The following is a 21,985-nucleotide window of genomic DNA, read 5'->3' as shown; positions in this document are numbered from 1 at the left end:
CACCCCTCAGCCTTCTCTTTTCTATACAGAAGAGTTCCAGTCTGTTCAAACTTTCAATATGGAGAAGTGTGAGTTCATCTACTTTGGACTGAAGCAAGATAGATCAGAGTATTTTCTGAAAGGTGAGAAGCTAGGAACTGTGGAGGAGCAGAGAGATTTAGGGGTCCAAGTACAGAAATCGCTAAAAGCCAGTGGAATGGTCGAAAAATTTATTTAAATGTCTCATGGGATGTTGGCCTTTATCTCAAAGAAGCTGGTATTCAAAGGGGGAGAATGTTACAGATAGAAATATCTGCTGAGACCCCATTTAAAGTACTGCATTCAGCTCCGGGCACCAAACATCAGGAAGGAAATATTGGCCTTGGAGGGGCTGCAGCGCAGATTCACCAGAATGATACCGGGGCTAAAATGGTTAAATTATGAGGACAGGTTATGCGGAGGTCGGTCCTCATTTTTCTCTTATGGATCCGGCCCCATCCGTTTACTGTGGACGGGAGCGCGTCTGATACTAAGTCAGTCAGAATCGGATGCAAATCACATAACCGGCACAGCGGCTCTGGAACTGGCGACTGGTTTTACATTGAGTCTTTTTTAAGGGATAGGCTGTACATTGTTTGTATAATAATAATAAGTTTGATACAATGAAGGTTTTTTCAGTTATTTCCCATTTCCACCCACACCAGTTTTACATAGCAAAAGGTAACAATATTTAAGGGATGTGATGTACAGTGTTGGTGGAATCAATGTAATTTAACTTGATATATTGTAGAATCTCTTGTCCATCCCAGGCTCTTACCTCAGGCTTAGATCCTCACCTAGTTTAAAACCAGTCACTCACTGATATAAATAAACCAGTAACAACCCCGAAACCTCAGCGGGTATATTTGTTCCGATACTAAGTGACGGTCCCAATTTCCACTGAAATTCTCGATCAGCAAATACCAGAGGCTGTTTTGGGTTTGACAAACTGTGAAACAGATTGTTCTAAAAGCCGGAAAGAGGGAAAAACTGGTGGTTGATATTAAGTGTTTTACATTAACGCTTTCTGTTTCAGATTTACAATTTATCTTTGTGTGTGACTGACAGGAGCGACTATAACGGAGCCCAGTGACTGGGTAACGAGCTGCACTGAATCATTGTCCTGTGTTACAGACCGGCTCGTTAGACCTGTTCATTCCGTCTCATCTCATTGTCAGCAAACAGGAAATTACTAAAGTTAAGGCTGGTGAATAACAGCTCGAAATATCAATCCTCTCCACCATTGGGGACAGAGTCTTCCGAAAAACAGGGATTTTCACTCGTGCAAATTTCATCCACATTTTCTGCTCTACATTTCTCAGATCTATTTGATGCGGCTTTCCCTTCAATTCACGACCTACAGGAAAAACCCGATTTTATCCTCGATTTTCGGGTCAAGAGGTATTGTGAGATTTCAAATAATTGAAATCGACCCTGATCAACCCCAATATCGTCACCTACACGTTTGACAAATGCAAAGCGGCTTCACTCACGGTTTTGCTGCACAACTCGTTCAAAGATACTGTCGGTAATTGGAGGGTCTTTGAAGTGATGACACGAACATAACAGTTCGCGCTGCCGTTTTTCTCAAGACGCTTCAGATTCATGTGGAATGATTTCGGTCTGGCGGTTAAATCCGCTCCCTCTTCACAAATCCGCCTTTGAACCCGTATCCTTTCGTATTTTTGATAACCGATACCAAATCGGTTTGCCCTGTCCTGAACATTACGTTTTTAAATACTACAGATAAGCAGAGCACTTGAGCTGTCACAGCTGTGACTTTGACTTTTCTCCCTCTGCTCTCGATCTCCCCGGTAACTGCCACTAACCACAATCTTCTGTCACACTTCTCCATCAGAAAGTTCCGAGCCTCGGTTTTCAAATGAAATAACGCCCATCTCTTCAATCACCGACAGCCCAGAGAGAGATTCTCAGTTTCATTTCACACTTTATCCAAATCCTCCTTAAAGCACCATCAAAAGTTGTCCTTTAGTTAATAATAAGATCAATAAAAGTTCTTATCTTCTGGGGTTTTGTTTCAGATTCCAGGGCTTTTAAAGTTCACTGCGGATATTTATCGAAGCGCATCTTGATTGGAGGCTTCTTGGAGAAATCGGAGAAAGATCACAAAGCGATAATTCAGAGACGGAAAATGAAGCTGTTTGACGGGAGCACTGATCGAACCGATTGTGCGCTGCTCTTGTGGCGCAAGCGCTCAGCGTGCGGTACTTTTATGAACTCCAGAAATGCCCAGGTTGTGAGCTTGAGCCTCATCTGGAACAATCGAACATTTTGAGTTCAAGGTACAACTGGTATGGTCCATAACGCATCTACTTCTTCGTGTTCCCATGTGAGCACTTGGGTTCCTCTGGCCTACCGTCTTGCAATAGTAGGTGTGAATTTACTTGTTTATAGAGGGAGAGGGAGCTATTCGCGGCAGCTGATATGGCAAAGGGGCCGGTACGAGATCTTTCAATCTGAAGAACTAAACATACAATTCTTCTTTTCGTTTAGCGGATATTCATCAGTTGGAAGTTTCGTGTTGGGAAAATCTGGATGGGAAATATTCTCCCTGGTGTCACTGTGTAACGGGTGAAATTATTCAGCTTACAGATGTTAATACGCTGAAAGGTCGAGAGGCCTTTTCCAACTCCCGTGTGGGACAAGTTCAGCTTTTGAGCCACTGGGTGAAGTGTTATTTTAATTGCTGCTAACGAATGACAAGATATTGTTAAATAATAGCTACATCATGAAATAAATTTAAAACAGAAATAGATAGTTTCCTAGAATTAAAGGGAATTCGGGGTTACGGGGAGCGGGCAGGAAATTGGACATGAATTTAGATTTGAGGTTAGGATCAGATCAGCCATGATCTTATTGAATGGCGGAGCAGGCTCGAGGGGCCGATTGGCCGACTCCTGCTCCTATTTCTTATGTTCTTATGTTCTTATTTGGCACAAACACGAAGAACTGTAAACTCACGAGTTCACTGTCCATGTTTCTTACATCATGTTCAACAGAAACAAGGATTGTCCTCAACACGTTGCTGACAATTTTATAACAGGGACCCTCACCCAATTTCGACATCTACGATGGATAATTCAGAGTCCTACAATGAATATGTACGATAAGAACTTAACAAATAGCGAGCCTGCGTAGCTCAGTAGATAGAGCAACAGACTTTTAAAACGGATAGTGATCTGAGGATCCAGTGTTCTGGTTGTAAATTTTGAAACAGCTGGCAAGTTCTGTCTTCGCAGCGGAGCAACAACTACGGGACAGACGATGCCTGCGATGTGTTGTCAAAGCTTTGGTGTTATCTTGTTTCCCAGGGATGGGCAGTAATGCGCTGCCTGAAGCGGCAATTGCAGCTTCCCGCCAGCAAAGTGTGATCGGACAGGCGGCCTGAATGTTGTTGCTCTCGTGGCCTCACTCAATGCTGGAGCTGGGGAACATCGAACATCGAAAAACTGATCTGTTTGTTGCCGCGGCTGCATTGCTGTTTATAACTGTATTTATAAACCGAGGCAGCGCTGCAGGATCCTTTAATGACCTCTCACAAATCAACTGAAAACAATCGCAATGTGCAGCTTTGAGAGGGGCTTCCTGCACAGTCGGGGCATGAAACGTGAATGAGGGCGAGACACTGTCTGTATATGTGTAGTGTTTGAATGTGTATTGAACTATACAGAGAATGGAAAACATATAGGTTCTGTGAGGTGTGGTATTTTATTCACATTTCACCACAGAATGAATTCTTGCTTTTTTTCAGACGTATTGATTTTTAGTGGGGAACTTTTTCAAAATGTTTCTGCTCGGTTTCGAACCGGGGACCTTTCGCGTGTTAGGCGAATGTGATAACCACTACACTACAGAAACGCTGCTATACAGTTCACTATAGGAAACCCTCAGAAGATCGCTGCCGACTGCAAATGCTCTCAGTGTGGGAGACGGGTCCCTGTCCCGTTCAGGGAATTAAATTCTCCAAAATAGTTGACTGTATTAATTTCGCAATACTCATTAAACTCTGAAAAAAGAATAGTTGTTCAAATCGCCATTAGTCAACTAATAACTTTTTGTTTCAAGCTGACGGAAATACTGATTTTTTAAAAAATTATTCACCAGGCAGATTACAGAAAGTTCAGAGGGGAACTGAAAGTGGAAATAAGAGGGGCAAAGAGAGGGTTTGAGAATAGACTGGGGGCCAACATAAAAGGCAATCCAAAAGTCTTCCACAGGCATGTAAATATTAAACGGGTCGTAAGAACCCGACTGTGATTGGGGAGCATGAAGGAGATTTGACTCATGGAGGCAGCCCAAAATTTTTTTTGCCTGGTTTTGAACCGGGGACTTTTCGCGTTTGTAGTGGACGTGATAACCACTACACTACAGAAACTCTGCTGCGCACGTTATTTTAGGAAACCCTCAGAAGACAGCTGCCGTCTGCCAATGCTCTCAGTGTGGGAGGGGGGTCTCGTTCCCGTTCAGGGAATTAACTCAGGCAAAATAGTTTACTGTATTAATTTCGCAATACTCATTAAACTCTAAAAAAAAAGACGAATAGTTGTTCAAATCGCCATTAATCAACTAATAACTTTCTGTTTCAGACTGACGGAAATCCTAACTTTTTTTTATTCATTCACCAGGCAGAATATAGAAAGTTCAGAGGGGAACTGAAAAGGGAAATAAGAGGGGCAAAGAGAGGGTATGAGAATTGACTGGCGGCCAAAAGTCTTCCACAGGCATGTAAACATAAAACGGGTCGTGAGAACCCGACTATGATTCGGGACCATGAAGGAGATCGACTCATGGAGGCAGAGGGGGTGGCCCAAAAATGTTTTTGTACGGTTTTGAACGTGCTGCACACGTTGTTTTAGGAAACCCTCAGAAGATAGCTGCCGTCTGCAAATGCTCTCAGTGTGGGAGACGGGTCCCTTTGTCGTTCAGGGAATTAACTTCTACAAAATAGTTTACTGTATTAATTTCGCAATACTCATTGAACTCTGAAAAAAGACGAATAGTTGTTCAAATCGCCAATAATCAACTAATAACTTCCTGTTTCAGGCTGACGGAAATCCTAACTTTTTTAAAATTCAATCACCAGGCAGAATATGGAAAGTTCAGAGGGGAACTGAAAGGGGAAATAAGAGGGGCAAGGAAAAGGTATGAGAATAGACTGGCGGCCAACATAAAAGGCAATCCAAAAGTCTTCCACAGGAATGTAAACATTAAACGGGTAGTAAGAACCCGACACTAATTTGGAAGCATCAAGGAGATCGACTCATGGAAGCAGAGGGGGTGGCCCAAAAGACTGTGGGCCAAACTCTGGAAAGTGGGTTGAGGCTCGATACCTCTTTTTCGGACGGCTCAGACACGAAGGGCCGAATAGCCTCCTTCTGTGGGGTAACTTTCTATGATTGTATGATTCCATGATATTATTGCCGTCTGTCTCGGAATGGTGTTAATATACAAACTACTATAAGTATACTTTAATCAAATTAGTGCCTCTGTTTCACTGTGAGAGCGAAGAGGCATTAAATGTGTGGACATTGGCTGCAGCAGCTGAATTGCCCCTTTACTTTTCCTCCTGTCCCAATCTTTCTTTAACCTCCTCTGCTGGTGTTGCAGGTTAGATCAGCCATCGCCGTGCAAGGAAGCCTGAGAAGTCCATCAGGGGATAACACAAGAGACAGAGACAGGGATAGATAGAGAAATGCATGCAATGAAAATAAACTGTATAAATAGAATTATACAGTCATTATTTTTTGAGTTCGTTCATGGGATGTGGGCGTCGCTGGCGAGGCCAGCATTTATTGCCCATCCCTCATTGCCCTTGAGGTATGGTTACAGTACAGAAGGAAGTTATTCAGCCAATCGAGCCCGTGCAGGCTCATCGTAAGAGCAATCCAGTTAGTCCCATTCCCCCGCTCCTTTCCGGTAGCCCTGCACTTTTTCCCTTCAAGTACTTATCAAATTTCTTTTTGAAAGCCACGATTGAATCTGCTTCCACTATCCTTTCAGGCTGCGCGTTCCAGATTACAACTACTCGTTGGTAAAAAAGTGTTTCCCCATGTCGCCTTTGGATCTTTTGCCAATCACCTTAAATCTGTGTCCTCTGCTTCACGACCCTTCCGCCAATGGGAACAGTTTCAATTTATTTACTTTATCTAAACCCTACATTATTTTGAACACTTCGATCAAATCTCCTCTAAATGTTCTCTGCTCCAAGGAGAACAACCCCAGCACGGGGTAAATGCGGTCAATTAGCTTCAATTCATTTATTTGAGCATTTAAGCAGCTCTTTAAACATTACTGTGACGTTATGGTAGCGTGCCCTCGCGGTCTCAGGTGTTCCATCAAATTTCTACGGAGGCGTGGGTTTGAATCCCACTGCTGTTAGAATTTCCGGCAATTTTCATTTTGCCTGTTCGCAGAAAACCCGATTGTCGTGCGATAGAGCAAAGGATGTGAAAGAAGCTGAATGTGAAAGTGCAGATATTATTTTCATCGCAATGACTGGACACGTTTCCACAGGTTAGGGCATCTCACCTTAAGGTTCTTTCCAGCAGAGTGGGACAGGTGATCAAAGTGACTGGGCTCCAGCGGCGCAACCAGTCAGTGCGCGGTCCTTATATGACAGTCCAGGGCCGGGAAATGGCGAGGTTGTTAGTCGAGGCCCACCGAAACCAACCAATCCTTTTCATTGTGAAAATTTCGGCCGGAGTTGAAGGTACAATTGGTGTGTTCCAAAATGCATCTACTTATTTGCATCGCCGTGTGGTTCCTCCGGCGTATGCTGTTGCAATAGCAGATGGGAACATTTCGGACTGAGATGAGGAGAAATTTCTTCACTCAGAGGGTGGTGAACCTATGGAATTCTCTACCACAGAAGACTGTGGAGGCCAAGTCAATGAATATATGTAAGAAGGAGCTGGATAGATTTCTGGACACAAAAGGCATCAAGGGGTATGGGGAGAGAGCGGGAATATGGTATTGAGGTCCAGGATCAGCCATGATCATATTGAATGGTGGAGCAGGCTCAAACGGCCGAATGTCCTCCTCCTGCTCCTATTTTCTAAGTTTCTATTTACAATTGGCGTGTTCGGTAATGCATCGAGTTATTTGTTCAGCCATGTGGTTCCTCCGGCCTACTCTGTCGCAATCGCAGATGAGATGTTTAGTCTTCTTAGTTTACAGAGGGAGGCTTCGGAATTGGAGCCACAAACTATGATTTTGATCCATCTACAAATTATGGGATTTAGCTTGAGCTTTAAACCAGCGCGTTGGGCAGCTCAGCCACGATACTTTCCATCTTGCGATCTTCAGGAGCTACTTTTACAGGAATAGAATTACTGCAAGCAAGAATTCTACCCCTCAAGCACCAATGCTCCCACCGCAGCAGGATGAATGTGTCCAGTTAGAAACCTGTCTGAAGGAACATCCCGTCTGACAGTGCTGGAAGTCCAGCAGATTGACTTTCGCCGTGAGCAGATGATGAGCCTCCTTCTTGAGAGTGTTTCGCCAATCCAGCTCAGAGTGGATGAAGCATTATAAATTCGGGTGGGTCTGGAGCCACTAGTATAAGAGAAAGTGGATGGGGGCTGTTTCCCTTCCTTGACAGATATTAATGATCCTGTTCCGGTTTTGCTGCAACATTTCACTTCCCAGCTCCGAAATCAACGAACTAAAATTTAACGGTGGTGCGATGCGAACACACAATTTCTGAGCGAAAAGTCCGATGTGCTACCCATTGCGCGACTAAACCGGTTATGAATTATATGATTTCACATTACCCATATGCTGCTTATGAACTTTTGATGCGGTAGAGCAAGTGGTTCGAAAGCTCAGTGGGGTTTCAAATGAACTCATGAGAAAGTTTGTCCAATGCATAATGCTCTCTCTCCCTCTTTCTTTTGCTCTCTCTCGCTTTCTCTCTTGAGCTCTCACTCTCCCCGTTTATCTATAGAGGGTTCGAATGCAAAGAGGTGGAAGTTTTGTTACAGCTGCACAGAGCTCTGGTGAGACGCCATCTGGAGGACTGCATTCAGTTCTGGGCACCCCACCTCAGGAAGGATGTATTAAACTAGAGGCTCGAGGGGCTGAATGGCCTATTCCTGTTCCTATTTTGCAATGAATGAAACAATAATTCAAGAATCGAGACGCTAAAGTATCAGGATGAGTGAGTGATGAATGTTTTCTGTTTGAAGTACTGATTTCATTAATTGAATATCCTCAGTGACTCAGCTCAGTGCAGTCCAGTCCAAACACCTGCTCGCACAAAGTGGCATTTTCTTTGAGAACACAAAAGACGTGTTCAGGACATGACAGTACCGAGTGCGGGTCGGCCTGTGCGTGAAATGGAAAATTGAGGTGAAATACTCCCACAAGCAGCGGAAGTCTCTGTTTCCATTTCCAAAATGCACGCACGCACGGGCCGAATCGATGCAGCTCCTGGGAAATCTGCGAGGCGAGGCAGGGCTGCCGTGGATCATTTGAAGCAACTTACACACACACGATTCGGCCCGTTTCACGTGGCATCTCCTGTTTCTAACTTTTCTTCCCCTCCCGCTTCCTCTACTCTTCCAGCTGCCAGGTGAATTAGATGCTTGGTGAAAACACAGGGGAATTCATGAATCCCATCCTGACCTGGACAGCAGGGAGAGAGAGGGAAAGAACAGTGCTGCCCATTGAGAAGGGATGGATTTTGCGCATGCCGGGAAAAATAGGCACAAAGATCTCATCTCCCTGCTTCTTTGGAATGTGGGATACCTTAATGCTCAGGTGATGATCTCACTGCCCCCCCGGCCCATGATCTCCACTCGCATGCTCCGTCCAATCTCGCACACCTTTGCTTGGGTTTGAAATCGTGTAAGTTTTCACACTGGGATTCAATTTGAAGAAAGCGATGCTGTGATAACCTGGGGCTATTGAGGAGTTGCAGTGCAAGAAGGCTAATGATAACAGTGACAGTTCTGACACTATGAGCGACAGTTAAAGGTGGACAACATTTAAAGTCTCATGCAGCAGGTCTGGGTCCAAATCTTTCACGTGACATCTCCTTCTGCTTCTGTCACTCATTTTCCTCCACGGAGAGTTCATTTGGAATTCCTGTGCGTCTGCAATGCGCATTTTCCAGATCTGCTTCGAAAAATCGGGACTTTAAAGGCATTGCAATGACCTGCACTTTCTTTAAATGAGTTTTGTTCGCATTGCGTTCGACTGTGAAATCGCTCTCGGTTTTCATCTCAATGAAGCAGACTGTGACCGCATTGTATCTGTCAGCGTGTAAGTGGTGAGTTTGGGGTCAGCACGGGTGGTTTTCAACTTTTGAAATCTCACCAATTACAAGAGAAAAGAGACATTGAATCAAATTGTCCCTGTCAGTGATGAATTGAATGAATATCGCTCCAAGCAGACCTGGACAATGCGCAGTGCAGCCGCACATGAGTTCCAAATCCACCCTCTCGCTACTCGGCAATCGCATGAACTGAACTTTGCTCTGACCCAGTGTCACCGCGCTGAAATCGAATGTTTGTCGGCCACATTTTTTCTTAACACCATAGTTACTGGTTTAATGGTGAAAACTGCCGTCCGCTGCACTGTAAGTGCAAGAGACAACTTTGTAGACACCGTGTAGTGCCACAGACCTGCTCGTTGGACCTGCTCGTTTCATCTCCTCTCATTTTCACCACACCTGAAAATTACTGGAGCAGAGAATGGAGAATCACAGCTCGAAAAATCAATCCTCTCTGCCACGATGGGACTAAGGCTTCCAACATACAGATGTTTAATGGCAAGGTGAGTTTAATGTTCAGAAATAATACAGCACAGATTTTCACTCATGCAAGCTTCACACCCTTTATTTTGGAAAAGTAAACTGATGGTGGAGAGATGTTATATTGATCGCTGCAACCTGAATTTTTAGCTCGTTGAATCAATGGTTCAATAGCAAACATATTGTGTCTCTGTGGCGCAATCGGTTAGCGCGTTCGGCTGTTAACTGAAAAGTTGGTGGTTCAAGCCCACCCAGGGACGGTAGGTAAACTTTTACCTTAAGATTCATGGTCTCGTATTTCCTGGTTTCAAATATATGTTTTGTCTTCAAAAAAATGCACGGTTTCGATGGCCAGCTGAGCACGGCCGATCTTCCACCATATAACCTGAGATTGCCTTCACGGAAATAAGAATTCTTCTTGACAGACAAGGTCTAAAGATTGCAGGAGAGCCGCTTCACTCTGACATGGATGTTTCTGCAGTGAGCGACACCAGACTGTTTCCACAATAAATGTCAGTCCTTTTATTTTGGAAACGCAAAATTGTTTTCGAATTCCGAAGGGTTTCAGTTCATTTGTGAACTCCACCACTGACACTGCTGAAGGTTGTAGGCTCAGGGAGTGGGGCCTCCAGGAGTGGACTGTAAGAAAGCTGGGTTTCGGCATCCTGACAAATATCTGCCGAGGAACCATAGGAAACCGAACGAAGGAACCGTCTGGGGTTTTACCTGTTGGTTTAGGTCTCGGGGTGAATGATTCCTGACTCCCCGAACTGTCTTACATTTAACTCAGGTCAGATCAGGATTAATTCAGTTTACAGGAGGATAGTGTCAAATATCACCCACAATCGAGGGAGACAAAAGCAGCCATTAGAGAAGCTACGAGATCATTGGAAAAGAAGATGGTGCAGAATTGTGGGAATAAAAGCAAACGCCTTTTCAGCTCCGTCAGGATTCAGAAGACCATTAAAGATAGTTTAGGTCCACTGAAAGGCAGTTCAGGACAGATTCCCGGACTATGGCAGAGCTGTTAAATGATTATTTCTCATCAGCCTACACTCCCGTGGATGATGCTCAGATGCCAGCTGTGGGATGTGCTGTCGACAATAACATTTACCTGACGAAGGAGGAAGCCTCCGAAAGCTTGTGAATTTAAAATAAAATTGCTGGACTATAACTTGGTGTTGTAAAATTGTTTACAATCGACAATAACATCATAAATATTAAAATAGAAAGGGATGTCATCTTGGATAAAATACGAAATTTCAAAATAGATTGTGCTCCAGGTCCAGATGATATTCACCCACGGGTGTTTAAAGAGATGGCACGGGTGCTCTTGTGAGCCCCTTGCCTGTATCTTCAACTGCTCAATGGAGTCAAGGATTGTCGCCTCAGATTGTAAGGTAGCTCACGTCGTTCCCATTTTCATTAAAGGGGACAAATCAGAGCCAAGCGATGACGGGCCCATCAGTGTGAAATCGATCAGAGGGAAGATGCTTGGAGGGATCCTAAGCGATGCTGTTTATGATCACGGGGAAAGAGAAGGGGCCATTAGAGATACTCAACGCGGTTTCCGGAAAACAAGGTCGTGTCTTAAAAACTTGCTTGAGTTTTTTGAAGAAGTTGCTGGGTTAGTGGATGAGCGTAATCCGCTTCACATTTTCTATCTCAGGCTTGTCAAACTCATTTTCGATGAAGAGCCTGATCCGATATCATGGCACTTGGCCTGGGCCACATTCAGCAAAAGTTATTAAACTAGAAATACATGAAGATGAACTATATTGGTACTGACTTACATTTAGATTTTATTGACTTCTACTGCTGCTCCCGATACCTGGCACCTCTTAGCTTGAACCATTGCATCAATATTTGGAGTAAATGACTGGGCTGTGCGATGTCTTGGATAAAAACATGAGGCCACTTGTCATTACAGAACTTTGGAAGTGATTTCCACAGTTTCACATTCCCTGTGTAAAGAAGTTTCTCTTGATCACTGCATTAAAGCAGAAAGTAGGGGTTAAGGGTCGCTACTCAGACTGGTAAAAGGTGGAAAGTGGTGTTCCACAAGGATCGGTGCTGGGTCCACTGTTCACAATTTGTATAAACGATTTGGACTCGGGAATTGGATGTACAATATAAAATTTACGGATTACATCAGTTTGGGGCGGGGTATAGCTGAGACTGATGAAGACTACAAGAATATACAAGAAGACATTAATAAACTTGCAGAATGGGGGTGTAATTGGCAAATTAATTTGAATAAAGATGAGGATGAAGTGGAGCATTTTGGTTGCAAGAACAAGAAGGCCACATAATGCTTGGACAATAAGAGTCTATATGGGGTAGAGGAGTAGAGGGATCTAGGGACACAGATACACAAATCACTAAAATTAGTGATGCAGGTTAAAAAGGCCATAAAAAAGCAAACCAAGCACTAGGGTTCATTTCTAGAGAGAAAGAATTGGAAAGATATGTTAAAATTGTATAGAACCATGATTAGACTACACTTGGAGTACTGCGAACAGTTCTGGTCTCCATATTATATGAAGGACAAAGAGATACTGGAGAAGGTGCAAAAAGGATGTCACCATATAAGTGGTCGCTGGATTTGGTGTCTCTGTGTAACTGATCCCTGTATTTGGTGTCCCAATGTAAATGATCCCTGGACTTGACGTCTCAGTGCAAGTGGTCCCTGGATTTGGTGTCTCTGTGTAAGTGGTCTCTATATTTCGTATCCCTGTGTACGTGTCCTTGGATTTGATGTCTCAGTATAAGTGTTTCCTGGATTTGATGTCCAAGTGTAAGTGGTCCCTGGATTTGGTGTCTCAGTGTAATTTGTTCCCGGATTTGGTGTCCCGTGTAAGTAGCACTCGATTTGGTGTCACAGTGTACGTGGTCCCTTGTGTATTGAGGCATCGCTCGTGGAATTTTTCTCCTCTTTCCACTTTTGCAAAAATTGCTGCCAGCTTATTAAAGCCATTAACTGGCTCTCGGGTAGGGCACAGAAAAAATGAGACCTCGTCAATTTCCCTGATAATGACAGGTCTGAATTCGAGTTAGAGAACATTTCGCAATTGAACCAGACTGGGCGTGTCGGGCCTGAGTTGCGACTTACGAACGGAAAAGTAGCGGCCAGTTTACCTCGCACCATGGGGAAGGGCTGAGCACTCGGGTTTTTGTATAATTTATTTATTATGTTTGTTGCCTCCCTGGCACCAACCTCGACGGGATGACAATGATTAATTTTCTGTTCGGCAATTCCGGCTTTCAATGGCGGGGCATTTCCCCACAATCCCCCGCGCCTCAGAATGTGCCCTATCAATGACTACAGGAGAACCGTGCGCAGTGGCAGGACCGGGCTGTGCTCTGAGCATGAGCAGTGCGAGTGGTGGCGAAGGACTGAGGAGGAAGAGGCGAGTCGGAGGCCGGGAGAAGACGGGGGAGGAATGGGACCTGTGGGTAGGCGGAGAAGGTTCACAAGCACCTGATCACATCTTGAGGCCACAAATACGAGTCCACAGGCCCAGTGTTTGCACCACAGTGACAGGCCCGACCAGCAGCCGTCCGAAAAGCAGTGTGACGGGCCGCCATCTTGCGAGCGGAAGTCATGGTAGAATCTTGGCGCATGCGCGGCCATCTTGGCACAGGAACAAAGAGTGGGCGGGGCTTCTGGGTCCCAGTGACCGGTCACAAAGAGTGGGCGGGGCTTCAGGGTCCCAGTGACCGGTAACAAAGAGTGGGCGGGGCTACAGGGTCCCAGTGACAGGAACAAAGAGTGGGCGGGGCTTCAGGGTCCCAGTGACAGGAACAAAGAGTGGGCGGGGCTTCAGGGTCCCAGTGACAGGAACAAAGAGTGGGCGGGGCTTCAGGGTCCCAGTGACCGTGAACAAAGAGTGGGCGGGGTTTCAGGGTCCCAGTGACAGGAACAAAGAGTGGGCGGGGCTTCAGGGTCCCAGTGACTGGGAGAGAAAATCATTGCCTCAGTTATTTTATTATCACTCTGCCCACAGCGGGTGTAGAACTGAACCCAATCAGAGGAGAGGGAGGGAGAAAACTGGGAGTGGAGGGAAGAAATATTGGAGATGGTGGGATGGGTTTGGATTTCAGCACAGGGAGGAGGGAGAGTGTGTGGGACGGGGATTTACGGCTTTGGCGGAAAAGAGAGGATGGAAAGTTCCATAGAAACTAGAATTGTCTGTTCCAAATTTCGATCCTTTATTTAGAGTGATGACTTTTGTGAACTTTTACAGGGTATCAGAAGGGGAGGATTTGCAGACGGGAAATTCAAACCAAGTATCATATCAAGATCTGACAGAGTCACTCGATTCACCAGGACCTGAATATCATCGACCTTTGAATGTGGAAGGAGAAATGTTTGTCTTTTCTGTCTGTGGGACAAGAATTCAAACATCAGTGTGACTGGAAAAGCACCGAGACACACACCCGAGTGAGAGCGTTCCAGTGCACTGACTGTGCAAAGAGCTTTCACCAGTCACACAGTCTGAAAAAACATCACACCATTCACAGCGGGGAGAAACCGAACACGTGTCCTGTGTGTGGACGAGGCTGCAACTGATCGTCCAACCTGGAGAGACACAAGGACACCCGGACCACGGAGAAACCATGGAAATGTGGGGACTGTGGGAAGGAATTCAATTTCCCATCAGAGCTGGAAACTCATCGACGCAGTCACACTGGGCAGAGGCAGTTCATCTGCTCCAAACAAAACAGGAAAAGCACAGTTTCCGTTCTGGGGTGCGTTTCCTGATCTCACCGGAGTGGCACTGAGCCCCACAGAGCAGGAATATCCCAGGCCTGTGCTGAGTTTTCTATTGTCAGGCTCGTGGTTTCGAGCCCCACTTCGGGTGGTTTGTGTTTTTATCTTTCGGCTGATTTCACAAGCGATCCTCAGTTCCAAATTCCCCCGGCAGAGAGTTCAAGGAGTATTTGATATAAATTAGATTCAAGGGCAGTATCAGAAATGTCCTCCTTGATTCTGGACCTTGATCTCTCTCCAACCGCTCGCTGCTACTGATTGAAATTTATTTCAATTCACCTGCAGCTCGGGATCAGTGCGGATCAGAGTGTCTGCGGGCCCATCTCTCCCTTCAGAGCCCATCAGTGCCGGGAAAAGAATGGAAATTTTACAGACATTACGTGTTCTGTAACTTCCCATGAAAACTAAAGTGTTTTTCACTCCGTGTCCAAAACTGTGTGGTCTCCCCTGGTGTGTCCACTTTCTGTGTTTATAAACACTTTGGTGTATTTCGTTCCGTGTCCATAACTGTGAAGTCTCCCCTGGTGTATTACCATTTTGTGTTTATAAAGAGTGTAAATTATTGACTGGGGGTTTGTGTGTTGGGGGTTTGAGGGTGAGCTCTGATTCCCGCGACCTGATTGATTCAATGGATGAAAGAATGAATGAGAGAGAGGCGCGATGTGAGAGACGGGATGATAGAAGAATGTGTCCACGAACCTGGTTAAAAGTGGCCCAAACACAAGATAATATTAAGATATCATCAGCAGAACATTAACATAACCTGAGCTCCGGGATCTGGTCGGGTCCCATTCCCCCGAGGTAAGGAATGAGCGGGAGAGGCAATTCCACCCGGTTTATGTTTGTTTTTTCCAAAGCAACGCCATACACTCTAACTTGGGATGGAGTCGATATAGCTTAGTTGAGAATCCAAAAATTTGAAAGTCCCTGGTTGAATCCCGAATTTCACCAACATTTGGTTGTTTGGATCTCGTTCTTTGGGTCGAATCTCGCATTAATTTACACAGAAATTTTAACCGGCGCTGGAGGCTTGGGGAAGGAGCAGAGAAACATCAAGGATGAGAAATATTGATAGCATCTTTATTTCGCTTTATTTCTTTCTGCATTTTTCTCTGTTTTTTGCCTCTCTCAGCGCCGGCGAACATGTGATTTGAAGCATTTGATTCCTAAACTGATGCCTTTTCCTCATCTCCGCTCTGTCTGTTTCTAACTGCTTGTGATCATCAAAGGGAACAAGCCCCGAGTTAAACGTTTATCAGCAAACCGACAGAGAGATATCACAGAGGGAATAAAACTCGTTGCTTCATATTGTTAGATACTCAGTGACTCAGATTGTAATGTGTGTCAGTAAACATACCCTGATACTGAGTGACACGGATTGTAATGTGTGTCAGTAAACACACCCTGATACTGAGTGACACAGATTGTAATGTTTTTCAGTAAACATACCCGGATACTGCGTGACACGGATTGTAATGTGTGTCAGTAAACATACCCGGATACTGAGTGACACGGATTGTAATGTTTGTCAGAAAGCATACCTGGAAAAATGGTTCCGGAAATGGAAAGAAATGGAGAGATGGGAAAAGAGACAGACGGAAAGAGATGGAGACACGGAAAGGTGAGTGGGAAAAGAAGGATAAATGAAGAATGAACAGAAAGATTTTTTTTCTCCGTCCCAGGGGCAAAAATATATCAAACATTGCAATGAATGCTATTTCAAATACAATTTCCTCTGACTTTTTGCGTGAATCTCCGTGTTACTCAAGTCCGGATTTTCAAAGTCACTAAAGTAATATCATTAATTACTAATGGCCCATACGGGGATCGAACCCGCGACGTTGGCGTTTTTCGCACCACGCTCCAACCAACTGAGCTAACAGGCCATTTTTATTTTTTACGTCAATCGGTTTGGGGCACGTATTGGGTGGTCTGTGTTTCACTTCTCACACTGCGTAATACGGTTATTGCAGGAACATTGAACACACCACATCCCTTAAACATTGTTACTTGTTTCTGCATAAAACTGGCAAGGGTATAAATAGAAATTAACAGATAAGGAGCACTTTAATGCGACAAATTTAATTCTGGTGATAATTATGTCTGAACAGTGAAGGGCCCACCCCTGAAACACTGCTCCGCTGTTAAACCAGTGGGCAGGACCCTGAGGTACTGCCAAAATCGTGTGCTGAGGTTTCCGTCGTGTAGTGCTTATCATGTTCGCCTTTTACGTGAAAAAGCTCGATTTCAGTTCCCGCATAAAAACATAGTATTGAGGAACTTGCTTCGGATAAACCCCCAGGCGTCAACTTGTGCTTGGAGAAGGGACAATTCTTGTTCCTTCCTGTTAACTTTAACAACGGCTGTACCAAATTCCAGGCGTCGTAAACTATCAACATTTGAAACCAGACCCTTAAAATGCAGTCTGGAAAGTGGAAAACGGTGAAAGTGCATCACATACAAAGCACAAAAACTTATTTAAAGTTTCATTATCCATGTTAGTATTTCCGTGATTCTGCAGCATAAAGTTATCGGTTACAACAATTATTCAACTTTCACAGAATTTCATTAGTTTCATGAATTAATTTAATATCGTTCACTGGTTACTGCAACCACAAGCTTTCGCTCGGTGAAATATTAATGTTGTTAATCATGCGATGTGATGTTTTTCTCTGGTACAATCATTTAGCGCGTTCGGCTCTTAACCCAAAATTTGGTGGTCCGATGACCCCCAAGGGACGATACAATATCCCCGATTTCAATGCGTGTTTTCATTGTAAGAAAATGCACCATAAATGAATTTGATGAAACGTGACTAATATTGTTGACTTGAAATAGTTAGTGTGCAACTTGACATTGCACCACATCGGAATCCAAATTGAGATTCGGGGCCAGAAAAGCAGATGCATGCACGGAGGCAGAGGGCAAGGCTGAAGTATTAAATGAGTACTTTGCATCTGTCTTCACCAAAGAAGAAGAAGCTGCCAGAGTCAGTAAAAGCGGAGGTCGTGGAGATGCTGGATGGGATAAAAATTGATAAAGAAGAGGTACTAGAAAGGCTGGCTGTACTTAAAGTGGGTAAGTCACACGGTCCGGGGTGTGCCAGACGACTGGAAAATCTCAAATGTTACTCCCTTTTTAAAAACGTGTGCAAGGATAAACCCAGCAACTACAGGCCAGTCAGTTAAACCTCGGTGGGAGAGAAGCTTTAGGAAACGATAAATACGGGATAAAAATAACAGCCAGTTCGACAAGTGTAGATTAATAAAGGAAAGCCAACCCGAATTTGTTAAAGGCAAATCTTGTTTAACGAACTTGATTGAGTTTTTCGATGAAGTAAAGTGCCACATAATAGGCTTGTCAGCAAAATTGAAGCCCATGGAATAAAAGCATGGATATTAAATTGTATAAATGACAGGAAACAGACAGTCGTGGTGAAATGATTTTTTTCGGACTGGAGGAAGGTAGACAGTGTTGTTTTCCATGGGTCTGGACGAGGACCACTGCTTTTTGATATATATTAATGACTTGGCCTTGACCGTACAGGAACAATTTCAAAATTCACAGATAACACAACACTTGGAATTGTAGTAAACAGTGAAGAGGATAATAATAGTCTTCAAGAGTACACAGACGGGCTGGTGGAATGGGCGGACACATGGCAGATAAAATTTAATGCAGAGAAGTGCGAAGTGATATATTTTGGCAGGAAGAATGAGGAGAGGCAATATAAACTAAATGATACAAATGAGGTGCGGGAATAGAGAGTCCTGGGGGCATATGTGCACACATCTTTGAAGGTGGCAGGACAGGCTGAGAACGTGGTCATGGGCTTTATAAATAGAGGCATAGAATACAAACTCAAGAAAGTTATGTTGAACCTTTATAAACACTGGTTCGGCCACAACCAGAGCATTGTGTCCAATTCTGGGCACCGCATTTTAGGAAGGATGTGAAGGCCTTAGAGAGGGTGCAGAAAAGATTTACTCGAATGGCTCCAGGGATGAGGGACTTCAGTTATGTGGACAGACTGGAGAAGTTGGGATTGTTCTTATAGCAGAGTCGGTTGAAAGGAGATTTGATTGAAGTGTTCAAAATCATGAAGGGTTTAGAAAAAGTAAATAAAGAGAAGCTGTTCCCATTGGCAGAAAGGTCGGGAACCAGACGACATAGATTTAAGGTGATTGGCAAAGAAACCAAACGCGAAATGAGTAAAACTTTTTTTACGCAGAGTTGTTATGATCCAGATGTGCTGTCTCAGACGGTGGAAGCAGATTCAATCGTGGCTTTCAAAAAGGAATTGGATAAATATTTGAAGGGAAAAATTGCAGGGCCACGGGGCAACAGCGGGGGAATGAGACGAACTGGATTGCTCTTACAAAGAGATGGCACGGTCTGGATAGGCCGAATTGACTTCCTTCTGTGCTTTAACCATTCTCTGATTCGATGATTGGATGGACAGAGCGGTCTAAAAGGATAGGCGATCGGTTGTGGGTAGCAGGGAAACTTTGACTGGTTGCACGGCTGTGTTACTGACGGCTCGTTGGTCTCGGATTATGGTTTTCACTTTGGGCGTTTCACTAATTGATATGTGAGAGGTCCGGGGTTCAAATTCCAGGACGAGCACTCCTGTGTCACTATTTTCAGTGGAAATTCATTCATTTGTTTCCCACATCTTTCCAGCGTTGCAGAATATAGGATTGACTTAATTCTAGAGCATGTTTGACGTTCAGAGGCCAGAACGCAGAGGGTTTGTGGACGCAACACCACACAGGGAAAGGAAAATGTCTCAACGTCGTGTGCAGATTGAAGCTGAATGTGAATGTATCCTTTTTCAGGCGATCTCATCGGTGCAGAATGAAAATGCTCTTGAATCGGCCGGGAATCAATCCCCGTCTCCTCGGGTGGCAGGTGAGAATTTTACCAGTGAAACAGCAACGTCCGGACGGTAGCGGCTGCATGTGTCCAGTTGGAAACCTGTCTGAAAGAACATATAGTCTCACAAATCTCCTGTGACTACCCTGTGCATTCTGATTTACAGCCGTGCATCAAAGGCGTTCGCAGCTGCGGTAGTCGAGTGGTTAAGATGTTCGATCTGAAACCCAATGGGGTATTCCGGCAGAAGTTGGAATCGTGCTATCGGCGCTATTGTGTAAAGTTTTGTTCAATGCTCAAATAAATATGATCTGGAGATAACGGGCTGCAATTCCTTCCCTCAGAGAGATACACCACCGCGGCAGATCATTTTAACTGGGAGCCCAGTGGTCTCTTGCCAAATATCAAGATATGTGAAGGGAACTTCACAATATTCCACAACTGTCCAAAACTGGGCATCGCACTTTATAAAGGATTTGAAGGCCTCAGACAGGGTGCAGAAACATTAACTGGAATGGTTCCAGGGATGAGGTCTTCAGTTACGCGGGTAGACTGGAGAAGCTGAAGTTGTTCCCTTCGAGCAGAGAAGGTTGAGTGGAGATTTGATAGAAGTGTTCAAAATCATGACGGGTTTCGATAAAGTAAATAAAGAGAAACTGCTCCCGTTGGCGGAAGGGTCGAGAACCAGAAAACGCAGATTTACGGTGGTTGACAAAAGAACCAAAGGCGATATGAGGAAAAAAAATTTAAACTAGCGAGTAGATATAATCTGGAATGCATCGGCTGAAAGGGTGGTGGAAGCAGAATTAATCGTGGTTTCTAAAAGGAATTGGATAAGTATTTGAAGGGAAAATATTTGCAAGTATACGTGGAAAGAACGGGGGAATGGGACGATCTGGATTGCACTGAAAGAGAGCCGGCACAGGCTCGATGGTCCGAATGGCCTCCATCTGTGCAGAGACGCTTCTATGATTCCCAATCTCCATCTTAAATTCTGCTAACTTGATGTTAGGTTTTTTCTATACTTTTATCTCTCTATCTCTCTCTGTCTTTGTCTCTCTGTGTTTCCCCCTGATGGACTTCTCAGGCAGCCCTGAACGGCCATAGCTGATCGAACCTGCGACACCAGCAGAGAAGGGTGAAGATAGAATGACTGAGACGGTAGGAAAAGTAAAAATCTAACCCAGATGATGAATTCGCAGCTAATGTCTACACATTAATGTCTCTTCGTCCTCACAGTGAAAACATCAGTAATTTTATTCCACTATAAAAAGAAAGAAAGTCTTGTATTTATAAAGCGCTTTTCACGACCTCAAGACGTCCCAAAGTGCTTTACAACCAATGAAGTATTTTTGAAGTGTAGTCACTGTTAGACTTGTGGGAGAGTGGATAATCTGCGGATGCCGAGGGAGACAACAATGTAACTTTAGAGCAATTAATTCTGCAAAGTCTCACTTGGCATTACAAGTCGCACATTGAAAACGAATGTGGAAAGGAGAGGCTAATATTGTTGATATGAAATAGTTCGTGTACAACTTCACATTGCTGCACATCAGAAGAGAAAAAGTGATCGGATGGATTGTCGGATGGCCGATCGGCTGTGGGTGGCACCGAATTCTGCACTGGTTGCACCCTTTTGGTAGCAGTAGCTGTCAGATCATTTCACAGCTGCGATGGCCGAGTGGTTAATGCGTTGGACTCGAAATCCAATGGGGTTTTCCTACGCAGGTTCGAATCCTGCTCGTAGCGCTATTTCTTAAAGATTTGTTCAATGCTCAAATAAATATGAACTGGAGTTGACGGACCGTGTTCCCTCCCTCAGAGAGATGCTCCAGCGCGGCAAACGCTTCTAATTCGGAGCCCAATGGTCACTTGCAAAGTTGCACGGCACGTGAAAGAATCTCTCCCAATCCCCATCTTAAATTCTGCTCGTTCGCAGAGCTTGATATTTATACTATTTGTTTCTACACTTTAATCTCTCCCTGTCTCTGTCTCTTGACTCTCTGAGTTTTCCCCTGATGGACTTCTCAGGCTTTCTTGAACGGCCAAGGATGATCGAACCTGCAACACCAGCAGAGAAGGGTAAAGATGGAAAGACTGAGACGGGGGGAGAAGCAAAGGTGCAACCCAGCTGATGAATTTTTAGCTAATAGACACACATTTATGTCTCTTCGCCCTTACAGTGAAAACATCAGCAATTTGAGTACAGTGCACTTATAGTATAGTGTTCAAATGCGGATGTCGAGACAGACACCAATCGATCCGTTGCCATGGTGATGACCGAATCGAAACACTGGACCACAAGGAAACGCTGAAAATTCTTTGCTGTGAACAGGCAGACCAACGCGGCCTTTCCTACTTGCCCCTTCGTTATTCAGGTAATTTTCCTGCCAGACAAGCTGCTCGCACAAAATGGCATTTTCTGTTCAAACCACTATCGCGACAGAAGGTGATGTTCAGGCAATGACAGCACCAATTGCAAGTTGGCATGTACATAAAATGGAAAGTGAGGTAAAATATTACCACAAGCTGCTGATGGACAT

General features: G+C 44.5%; 4 non-coding genes across 4 annotated transcripts; 2 read left to right on the top strand and 2 right to left on the bottom strand.

Moving 5' to 3' along the window:
* Positions 1–3,824: 3,824 nt before the first annotated feature.
* On the bottom strand, positions 3,825–3,897 carry trnav-aac (transfer RNA valine (anticodon AAC)). The gene has a single exon. It is a non-coding gene; the product is annotated as a tRNA-Val (tRNA).
* A 6,082-nt stretch (positions 3,898–9,979) lies between these two features.
* Positions 9,980–10,053, top strand: trnan-guu (transfer RNA asparagine (anticodon GUU)). The gene has a single exon. It is a non-coding gene; the product is annotated as a tRNA-Asn (tRNA).
* Positions 10,054–16,379: 6,326 nt separating this feature from the next.
* trnaf-aaa (transfer RNA phenylalanine (anticodon AAA)) lies at positions 16,380–16,453 on the bottom strand. Its single transcript has one exon. It is a non-coding gene; the product is annotated as a tRNA-Phe (tRNA).
* Positions 16,454–21,109: 4,656 nt separating this feature from the next.
* On the top strand, positions 21,110–21,191 carry trnas-cga (transfer RNA serine (anticodon CGA)). Its single transcript has one exon. It is a non-coding gene; the product is annotated as a tRNA-Ser (tRNA).
* Positions 21,192–21,985: the final 794 nt, after the last annotated feature.

The sequence above is a fragment of the Heptranchias perlo genome, unplaced genomic scaffold (genome assembly GCF_035084215.1).
Source record: "Heptranchias perlo isolate sHepPer1 unplaced genomic scaffold, sHepPer1.hap1 HAP1_SCAFFOLD_73, whole genome shotgun sequence".
Lineage (NCBI taxonomy): Eukaryota > Metazoa > Chordata > Chondrichthyes > Hexanchiformes > Hexanchidae > Heptranchias > Heptranchias perlo.
The sequence above is the reverse complement of the archived record's forward strand: the minus strand, read 5'-3'. Positions and strand labels throughout refer to the sequence as shown.